Below are 11,921 nucleotides of genomic sequence, written 5' to 3'. Positions count from 1 at the left end.
CTCCGTTCGCCTGCGTAGAGTTGCCACCTACCCCGATATCCCATTCCCACATTTATTTTTAATTCCTCAATATAGTGTAAAGTTTTAATAACATTTTTTTCAGCCATTTCCAATCAAATTTTAGCTGCTCAACCAAGTTCTAGCTGCTTTTTTAATGAAACGACAATTTTATTGTAAGGAAATGGTTACAAACGTTTTATGTGAAGTATTGCTCATTGCTATTCAGAACTTTATTTCATATTTCTGGTAAAATTCGCATGCTATTACTTTAAACCTGTTCATCTTGTGATGCTATCTAAGCATCAAGCCATTTTTCGATGCCGTGTTGTGAGTGGAACTGCTTCTGCGCCAGACCATGTGCAAATAGAACGGAACAAATAATAATCGAACGGTGCAGTATCTGGGAAATAAGGTCGGTGGAAAAATGACTTGGCGGTAACTAACAATGCTAGCCTGCCTTAAGTTTGACACGCATGCTCATCGAGCAACGTCTCCAAATCACGGTCTTCGAAAGTTTTTGGTCTTCCTTCAAGCAGACTTCAAGACCGAAATCGCCGTATTTGAAACGACGAATCGCAATCACGGCGCGTTTTTTCGCTTGTAGCAGTATCTCCGTAAGCTTTTTGGAGTTTGCGATGTGCTACAGCTGCCGATTTCTCTAAATTATTAGGTCTACAACTTTGCTTCCGCGTTTTTTTTTTTTTTTTGTAAATTTAAGGCTTTATTGTATAAAAACGGTCTAAAAGTGTTTTCCCTTATTCCCTCAATCAGCAATGCTTGATTAACACACGAAATGCTTTATGATCCATTTTTTTGTAAACTAACACAAGTTGCTTTACAAAAATTCTATTTTTTTTTTTGTAATTAAAAAAGAAAAGAAAAATTTCCCGCAAATGTGGAGAATTCGGCTCAAAAAGTGACATTTTCAGTTGAGAACGTTTACCACGTTTTGATTATACAAGTATAAATCCATCATCACTAGCTGCTGGAGCCATCTATTGACAAACAGCCAGAACTTAGTGGCACACCTAATACATTCTGATTTATTGCGACCTATAGGAGTATGTGCCTTATAATCAACGTATGATTAGTAGCTGGATATTAAGTACTGCCAAATCGTTGTACTTCCGTCGAAGAAACGATGTTTCAACCGTACTTTTGTTTTTTTTTATGTGGGATATACAGACCCTGATAGGAAAAAGCTTGTAATAATTGCCATCAAAGGCACCTTAAGAGGGGTACAGCAAACGAGTTGTTTCGATGGCGTTGGACCATATGCAGAGCGGTATTAGGTGGTTTACTCTTTCAGAATTTGGGTTTAGTATGTTGATTCTGGATAAGTAGGAGTTTAGTCTACTGCAGTATCCAAAAAAAATTTTTTCGTGGCTTACACTACTTTCGCGAAGCAACTCTTGCACTTGTTCCGTGATGGATGAAGTGTGACTTCAAAACACGTCATTGACCGACAGACTGTCAATGAAGGTGTTAATAGTTCTGCCGTGAATAACGTTCAGTGCCTGTCTGAGGTTTGTCACGTTCAAATTCTCGTCGGTAAGGTGTTCTATGTCGTCGACTTATTGAAAGAATGCTGTCTGGATGTAACTTAGGAGCGCTGCTGAAGATTTCTACGAAAGTAACACTAAAATAGCTGAAGAGAGTTTGTTGGACTCCTTAATGGAAGACATACAGGCATCGTTGAGGAGATTTTCCTGCGATCAAATTGGAACGGCGTAATTTGCTGAGTATATGTCATGCAGTAAATCCAATTTTCTGCTCTTTCATTTTGAAACTCATCCGAAATATCCTTACCCAAAAATCATTTAGGCTTTCGTGCAATATGAAACTGATTTCGTTGCTAAAAATTATTGCTTTGAGCTCGTCATTGTTTGAGTATTGCTAGCATATATTTTATTTTCCATTAACATCACCAAAAGAAAGTCATAACTGAAAATTGAAAGTCAAAACCATGCCGGCAGACAATGCGAAATAGAGCCAAGCGATTGCCTATTTTAAGCGATATGGATTGTTAGTCGTCCTATTTTTCATGTAATGCAAAGTGTTCCACTGAAACCACAATGCTGATGCTGTTTATTCTGTTGCATTATGGGCTTAACTTTCTTTACTGCTTTACACAGCGCATACGAAGTCTTGGTTGTTGATGACTGCTCCCTTTACATATGTACCTCTCTTTCAACGAACAAATATCGTCTATTAAATGATTTTTACCTTTAAGTTTCAAATATATGAAATTATCTTTATAATAAGCTTGAGGTTGTTGAACCCCTTATAGCCATATTTTTCGCAAGTTTGTCTTTTTGACAACTATTACATGATTCATACTCAGTTTGGTTTTATGGATGATTTTGCGGAAGTATCTTTGGTTCCAACAAGACGGCGCTACATGCCATACAGACAACGAAGCAATCCATTTACGAGGGCTGCTATATATATTCTGGCCTAGGGCAACACTAAGAGTTGCCAAGTGCAATCTGACATTTACATTGGAAAGTTTGACATTTTTTAGCACTCAGAACGTTTTGTCATTTAATCGTGAATTGCTTTATTTACAGGGAATTAAAAAATTCATCTCGGCCAAAAAATGGAATTAACTCGTGAACATTTTCGTGCGATCATTTTTCACAAATTTCGACGTGGATTATCACGACAACAGTGCATCGATGAACTAAAATCTTTGTATGACTATGAAGCACCATCCTATAGCACTGTGGAAAACTGGTACAACGAATTCAATCGTGGCCGACGCTCGCTCAAAGACGAATTCCGTGAAGGTCCTCCAAAAACAGCCGTTGTGCCAGAAAACATCGATGCCGTACGTGAACTGATAATGCCAGGCCGTCATGTAACATACCTTCAGATAGAGGCATGCTTATGCATTTCTCCCACCAGCATACATTCGATATTGCATGAACACCTGGCCGTAAAAAAGATTTGTTCTCGTTGGATCCCGCACAATTTGACAATCGCTCAAAAAAAAATGCTCGTGTGGATTGGTGTAAAGAAATGCGGAAAAAATACGGTCGCGGTGCTTCAAAAGACGTTTATAAGATCGTCACAGGTGACGAATCATGGATCTATGCGTATGAGCCCGAAACAAAACAGCAATCGACAAAAAAAAAGATAATATTTGGCGCGTTATTGCTGACATACGACCCTAATTGCTGTAAGAAGCGGTCGAAAGATGGACCTCTCGGCTGGAATTTATCCAAGCCCAGTCGCGGCGGTTACTTGCCTTCCATCATGCTTAAGCTTAGTACGCAGCTCTCAAGAAACGTAAAAACTTCATATAAAAAAACGCTTAAGAAACGGTCAAGATACTTTCCTGCGACAAACTTACTTGTGCTAGTACGCAGCTCTCAAGAAATCTAGTACTAATTTTTGATACTTTTTTTCAGTAAAGGTTGGTACGCAGCTCTCAAGTAATTGCTCAAGAAAAAAAATACATTATTTCTCAAGTAATTTTGGCAGCTGGTTACGCATTGTGAATGATCTACATTAGAAGAGCAAGAGAGAATAAACAAAGAAAACAAACTTTGTGCGTAATATGTATGTGTGTATGTATATGGTAACATAAATATTTTCATTGAGATTTAAGAAATGTTGTTGATGATTGGTAGGTTTTATACAACATTTCAAAATGGAATATACTTCATAATAATGATTTCAACTAATTTAGGATGAATTTGACGATTACTTCGAATTTCCTTCCAAGAAACAATTGTTGATTTGATGTTTCTTCGCAAAACAAGGTTTGCCATATTCACATTTTACTGAAAAAAGTATCAAAAATTGGTACTAGATTTCTTGAGAGCTGCGTACTAGCACAAGTAAGTTTGTCGCAGGAAAGTATCTTGACCGTTTCTTAAGCGTTTTTTTATATGAAGTTTTTACGTTTCTTGAGAGCTGCGTACTAAGCTTAAAATGTGAATATGGCAAACCTTGTTTTGCGAAGAAACATCAAATCAACAATTGTTTCTTGAAGGAAATTCGAAGTAATGGTCAAATTCATCTTAAATTAGTTGAAATCATTATTATGAAGTATATTCCATTTTGAAATGTTGTATAAAACCTACCAATCATCAACAACATTTCTTAAATCTCAATGAAAATATTTATGTTACCATACACATACACACATACATATTACGCACAAAGTTTGTTTTCTTTGTTTATTCTCTCTTGCTCTTCTAATGTAGATCATTCACAATGCGTAACCAGCTGCCAAAATTACTTGAGAAATAATGTATTTTTTTTCTTGAGCAATTACTTGAGAGCTGCGTACCAACCTTTAAACAAATTTGTTTCGTGGATTCTTCATGAAAAAAACGAAGCGCGTTAAGAGCGTCTACTCTTCATTTTGATTGCCGAACACACAAGTAGGGTGACACTGAAAATCTTAAAGTGATAAAACAATTGATTAGGTTCTTCAAAATCAGCACAAATCATTTCTAGATAAATATGTAAGCATGTAAGTCTCCACACAATCTTTTCGGCTCAATTTAACTATGGTAATTGAATTAGGCTCACAATTTCAATATTTTCATCATTATCATTTCAGTTTTTGCTTTTAGTTTCGATGCGCCAACTTCTTTTGAAGTCACTTATCGCGCTTACTTACCTCTACGGACATACCAAACGGCGCATGCGCGCCAACACACGCATAGTTAAGCGCTTACTTTCGTTCAACATTCTGTTCGCCAGTTTATGGACATGTGTTATCTTGAGCAAACTCAACGCTGCGGCCAATATGTGAAGGCCTATATGGGGGCACAGACCACGAGCGCTGGCTGGTCGCGGTGGCGCAACGCCAGCCAACTGCGAACGCCCATATTAATGCGACGTTAATCTCGACTCCATCTACTAATTAATTGAGTCTTGGTGTGTCTTTGTTTTGTTGTGGTTCTCTTTCCTCACTAACCTTACCTCAGCGCACGCTTGGCGAGTTTCGCGCCAACAACATCTTCGCGCGCACTTCACTGGCTGCAAGACATTATCATCGCCGACGTTTGAATGTGTATTGGTGTACATTTGTGCATGTGTCGGTGCTTAGTTTATATTATTTTTCTTTAAAAGCCACTTTTAATTTTCTGCTTTTACCGGCTGATGCACTTTGGCAGCTTTGGCGGCCACAACGAGCGACCACAGCAAACGCGAGCGCGAACGTCATGACAGCAGTGGCGATTGTGCAAAGGCGGGGGACTGGTTCTAGGAGACTTGTTGCATGTGCACACACTCGGCTCACCTCGGAATCTCTGTTATTTTTGTTATTTCCAATAGGAAATTGCATTTCTAAAGAACGCATAGGCTGAGCTATCTTTACATACACACACACACACACACATACTAATATGCTACTTACATATCCATACATCTCCACGCATCCACTCATCTTTAAATGCATACACACATTCACAGGCATACACATGCCTTATATGTGCGTCTGCTGTCCACAGCACTCATTCCGCAAGTTTTGCTGCGCTCTGCTCGGTTCGGTTCCTTTGCGGCGGCCACATCCTTTTAATGCGCTCAATTCAAGTGTGTAGATAATTTTGACATTTTTTACTTATCTGAAGTTTATTCCTTTTGAAAAGGCAAATCTTGGCGTTGCTCTCAATTTGATGTGTGCTGGCAATCTGTATTAGCGTTGGCAGTTTTGCGGTTAAGTGAAGCTCTGCGAAAAGTGGCAAAACACATACAGTGACAAAGATACATAACGTCATATGTACATAAGTTACATTTGCCCATTCCCACATTATATATATGTATGTAGACCAAGCAAAGAAATGAACTAGTTATAAACCACCCTAAAGACTGGTATGCATCACAGATTCCGGTCATTCGCTCCGCTTCTTACTACTTCAAAATAAGCAAAATAAAATGAATTCTATTATGGATAAGAACCACTAATTTTTATACTCTCGCAACAAAGTTGCTAAGGAGAGTATTATAATTTTCTTCATATAACGGTTGTTTGTAAGTCATAAAACTAAAAGAGTCAGATATAGAGTTATATATACCAAAGTGATCAGGGTGACGAGTAGAGTTGAAATCCGGATGTCTGTCTGTCCGTCCGTCCGTCCGTGCCAGCTGTAACTTGAGTAAAAATTGAGATATCATGATGGAACTTGGTACACGTATTTATTGGCTCCATAAGAAGGTTAAGTTCGAAGATGGGCAAAATCGGCCTACTGTCACGCCCACAAAATGGCGAAAACCGAAAACGAACTAAGTGTTTCAGCCATAAATAAAGATATTAAAGTGAAATTTGGCACAAAGGATCGCATTAGGGAGGGGCATATTTGGACGCAATTTTTGTGGAAAAGAGGGCGTGGCCCCGCCCCCTACTAAGTTTTTTGTACATTTCTCGGAAACTACTATAGCTATGTCAACCAAACTCTACAGAGTCGTTTCCTTCAGGCATTTCCATATACAGTTCAAAAATGGGAGAAATCGGATAATAACCACGCCCACCTCCCATACAAAGGTTATGTTGAAAATCACTAAAAGTGCGTTAACCGACTAACAAAAAACGTCAGAAACACTAAATTTTACGGATGAAATTGTAGAAGGAAGCTGCACCCAGGCTTTTTTTAAAAATTGAAAAAGGGCGTGGCCTCGCTCACTTATGGACCAAAAATCATATCTCAGGAACTACTAGACCGATTTCAATGAAATTCAGTATATAATATTTCCTTAACACCCTGATGACATGTACGAAATATGGGTGAAATCGGTTCACAACCGCGCCTTCTTCCAATATAACGCTATTTTGAATTCCACCTGATGCCTTCTCTGTATAATATATATGTACATTAGGAACCAATGATGATTGCGGAATAAAACTTTACACAAATACGGTATTTGAAAAATATGTGTATGACGGATAATGAAATCTCGATTATCACTTTATCATGCGAGAGTATAAAATGTTCGTTGACACCCGAACTTAGCCCTTCCTTACTTGTTTTAATTAATAAAGTTGCAAAAATATCGGTTCCTTTTCGGACTATATCGATATCAGCTGGAACTATCTAGTTTTGTATTAGTATTTTATGGACTAGTTGGCAGTTTGATTTGAAATAATGTTTTCGTATTATATTGAACGATACAAGTCAATGTATCATTCTGATATAAAGAGTGATCCATTTCGAGGTTCTCTACTTTTTCATCAATAAATGCCAGAATCTTCAAATTTAATGGGGAATGTTTATTATCATGCGAAATAACATTCTTTGGCATTTAGTTTTTGAAGATTAAATCTTTCAAATGTTGTTCGTGGCTACGTCTCATGCGTTGAGTCTAATTTTCGTAGAATCGTTCGAGCTTTTCGACTGGTAAATGTGTTGTTTACAAGAACCTTAAATATTCTACTCGTCCAAAAAGTAGATTTGAATCGAGAATATTTTCGCGCGATAATGTTTTACAACTTTCGACGAGAATTAACTCAGCAACAGTACATCGATGAACATAATTCAGATTTTAGCAATGAAGCTTCATCAAGGATCACTGCGGATTTGATTGTAAAAAAATTGTTCATATTGGATCGCACACAATTCGTCAATCGCTAAAAAAAGTATAGTGCCGTTTGGTCGAAGGTAAACAGCTGTCGATTGTAAGAGTGTTTCCAGATAAGCCGAGTCCAAAAAAAATTCTTTGCGCATTTGTGTCGCAATTAGTTGCCTATTTTTTGGAAAAACTTTTTATGTCGCAACCATATCACTAGAAAAATGCAGAACAGTAAATTCTCTTGTTGCACTTAACCATTTGTTTGCCAGTGGTCTTTCAAGAATTCAAGAAAACCAACCGCTGAAGATGGATCCCTCTTCATCACGACAATGTGAGCCTTCACACATCGACTGAAACAAATTCATTTTTGAGCACTTAAAACATCGATTTGATCAGTCATCTGTCGTATAGTCCTTGGTACCGAATGACTTTTTTCATCCCCGTACGGAAAATATAAACTAAGAGGTCAACGTTTTTGGGAGAAATCTCAATCAGAGCTCTAAAGTGCTTCGAAAATTGCTTCCAAGACCTGCAAATGTGTATAGATCATAATTGGTAATAATTTTAAAAAACAATGTAGTGATTTTCGATTATTAATATTTGCTTATGTTCTCTAATCCAGAAATATAAAAGGCAACCATACCTATGAAGAGTCATGTATAGCAATTAGCAGATAACTCCATTTGCCATCCCGATTGGGGGAAAAGTACCTCGTATAGACCTGCGCGAATGAGCCGACTTGCCCTTTATTTCTTGACATTGACTCCCTGCCCTAATTTTACCTAAATCGCATTTTACAGGTATGCTGCAGTGTCCACTGTATCTATAGTGTTGAAGTATTCCATATTAACCATTTGAATCAAAACAATTCGGAAATGATCGTAAATTATATATGTATATGTATTTATACAAGGTGCTTTCCAAAGTAAACAGGACTTTTTGAATCTAGCGCCCCCTGGTGGCACCATCTATGTATATGTCGACTGGTGCATTAGAATTCGCTATCTTTATCGATTGTCCAGTGAGAATTTCATGACATTTCATTGATTGGAAGTGAAGTTATTGCGTTTTAAGTGTCAGTATGTTTGTGTTATCGGTGCGAAAATGAGCTTCGAACAAAGAGCCTACATTAAATTTGTTTTAAAATTGGTAAAACTTTTACCGAAACGTTTAAATTGATGAAACAAGTTTAAGGCGATGATTGCCTATCCCGTAGCAGAGTGCACGAGTGGTTTCAACGTTTTCAAAGTGGTCGTGAGGACATAAATGACGATCAACTTGTGGGCCAATCAAAATCCGTGATCACCGGAAATTCCATCGAAACTTTGCGTGAATTCATCAAAAATCAGCCTAAATCATCATTGAAATTCATGGAAATGGAATTGGACATCCCCAAAACATCGATTTATCGCATTTTGACCGAATGTTTAGGCTTTTCGAAAGGTGTGTGCATGGTTTGTTCCGCACAAATTGACTGACGACCAAAAATTGCTCAGCATCCAACATTCGAAGGACGATTATTTGACTAAAAATCACATTTTAACCATTAACCACTCCCCGTATTCACCTGATATGGCAGCGTGCGACTTTTTCCTTTTCGGAAAAATGCATTTGTTCATGAAAGGAAAGCGTTATGCAGACGTAGTGGCCATTCAAAAGCCTTGCACCGGCATACTGGCGGCCATACCGGCCAACGAGCTGAAACACTCGTTCGACATGCTTTTGGACCGTGTAAAAAGTTGTATTGAAGCAGAAGGCGACGATTTTTAATAAAATAAATTGATTTTGCCGAAAAATCCATTTGTTCTGCTTTTTTTTTAAGTCCTGTTTACTTTGGAAAACACCTTTTACATATATTAAAGGAGTCAAATCTGATGGGTATTTTGGTGTTGTTCAACATTAGCTTACACAGCTGTATTAGCCTTGTGGGGATACCAAGTTCAGACATAGCGGCATAGAGGCAGTTCATTTTTGTGCTTTGTGTATCGATCTTCCTTCCACGAGTCTTTTCCAAGATTTGGCGCATGGTGAAGTGCTAGCCGATAGTACATTTTCAAGGTCTAATGTCATACTAATAAGGTTCAATCAGTTTTTAGGCGGTGGCCTTCAGTCTTTCACACACTACGCGCAATACGACCTTATACACGATATTACAGAATTTGGCGTAGATTGTGGAGTCCTCCTCTTTGTGGATTGGATAGAGCGCACTTAGGTTCCAATCGTTGGGCATGCTTTCGTCTGACTACATCTTGCAAAGAAGCTGGACGTAAAGAGCTGCAAAATATCGTCCCACAGTTCCTTTATTCCGAGTTGCTGATGAGTGCTCTTAGAAAGCAGGATGCGTTCTACGTGGTGGGTTCTAAACCCAGCACACAACCTCGCTAGGCGACTGGTATACCGTTAGCATTTGGTACCAAAAAACAAGAAATTTAGTTTTACTTTTCAATTGACGCTTCATGTTAAAGCTTTGATCTTAAGCCGACCCGATATCACCGAAGAAATGTCTTATAATATTTTGTACATGTGTGCTCTGTGATTAAAAACCTCGGATGATTTGTGTATATGTACATTGTACATACTCATTTCTACTTGCTTGATTTCGTCTATTTGTCTTAAGCTAGCGCACCAATCATAATAGAAGTACTATTGCCAGCACAGAAAAGATAATTTCCAATCATTCAGAAAATCGACAAATCTCTCAATTTGCGCTAGGTTTTAAGAGGAGGATTTTCATATGTACATATACAAAAAGTATATGTACTTTTATTTGCTGTATGTCAGTATGTATGTATATGACGATCTGTAGTATTAATTATTTGCTTTTTATTCACATTTCACTGTGCTGACTACGGCCCAAGGAGTGTTTGTTCCACTTCATGCTGTTGACATAAGCACAAAAGCAAACAATAAGTACAAAGCAAGGGATCGGCGTACAATGGAGAGAACATGCGTTCGCCGTCAACCATGTTAACGAAAGAAAAAACCAAACAAAAGGTAGGTATTGCACCCTTGTCGGATCATTTCGCATATGATGGGAATAAGAGGATATGGCAAATTATGTGCAATTTCGTATTTTTTATTTGTTCAGACGATTACTTCTGTTTTTGTTGTTAGTGATACTACTATTTATTCATACACAGGTATTATTTGAAGTACCAGACATCTTTTCGTTTCTTCAGCTTAAATGTTCTTCATCTTCCTTTCTCGTTCAATTTAATTGATACCTTGAGTGTGGATAATGATATTCAAAGGTCTCTTCTGAACCAATCATAATGAACCAGCGCACTTGGTAAGTTGGCTCTTGAATCGACAGCTGAGCACTAGAACTTTGTGTTACTGTTTTCAGAACTGTGGTCTACTAAAAACTGTTTCAAAAACTAGATTACCTCAGAGCTCTGGTGACTAATGAAGGGATGTCTCGACTACCTATCACTAGCATCCACTTACTACATGATTATACTGTTTTTGGTGACTGGCCACAGCGGTATTACCGGAAACTGCAAGACTGTTGAGCTTGCCAGGACAGATACCTTACGGGTAGGAGCTCCATTGACATTCTATTACCTACTGGATTGTTGGGCCTCAGACCAGCTCAGCAAGCGCTGGTCAACTACTAGTAGTTGTGTTGTCGTAAGATACTTCTGTCCAAGAATAAGTCAAAAGAGGTCTAGTGAAGTGCTTGCTTTCAACATTGTCCACCTTGAAATGGTTATTGGACAGTGTCCAGGTCTGGTAAAGACTCATGCGATAAGATTGAATATTTTACCGGTTGTCTGGTGCATTAGCTGTCCAAAAGAAGAGGAGATATATGTAATCATATCAACAATTTCCACTCGAATGTCCCATTCTTGTTAGATCGAAGCGAAAAAACCTCGAATCTCACACTTTTAGACAGCCATATAAATAGCGGAACTAGTGTGATAAGTTCAGGGCACTTTGTCGATATCTGGTATCCAGGAGTTTTTCATCTGCCTTCAAAATGAAATGTACATAAGAGTTTTAATGTGGTCCCACGCTATGTTGAGCCATCTAACATAACCTAACCTAGTTCCAAAATCTAACAATCTTTTTGCGTAGAAAATCTATACAGAAAGTTATTTTCGTAACTAGTTGAAAATATATAAATCGCAAGGCTCTTGGAAACTCTTGTAGCCCAAATAACGTTTTTGACAAGTACGCTTTGAAACCTCCCTCGAGAGATTAATACACGCTCAGAGCTTAAAGGCTTAAGCTCCGAATATCGGTACTGTAGCCGTTTCGTTTCTTAAAATGCTACTCGAATGGATTTTTCTGTTAAAATTAGTCTCTACATCGGCTGTTAAATGGTTCATTGTGGTTTGAAATTACATTGCACATCCAACCTTAGAGCCATAATGGAACTTTTGTGAACAAGCCCG

Source organism: Bactrocera tryoni, chromosome 4 (assembly GCF_016617805.1).
Source record: "Bactrocera tryoni isolate S06 chromosome 4, CSIRO_BtryS06_freeze2, whole genome shotgun sequence".
Lineage (NCBI taxonomy): Eukaryota > Metazoa > Arthropoda > Insecta > Diptera > Tephritidae > Bactrocera > Bactrocera tryoni.
Note: the sequence above shows the minus strand (reverse complement) of the source record.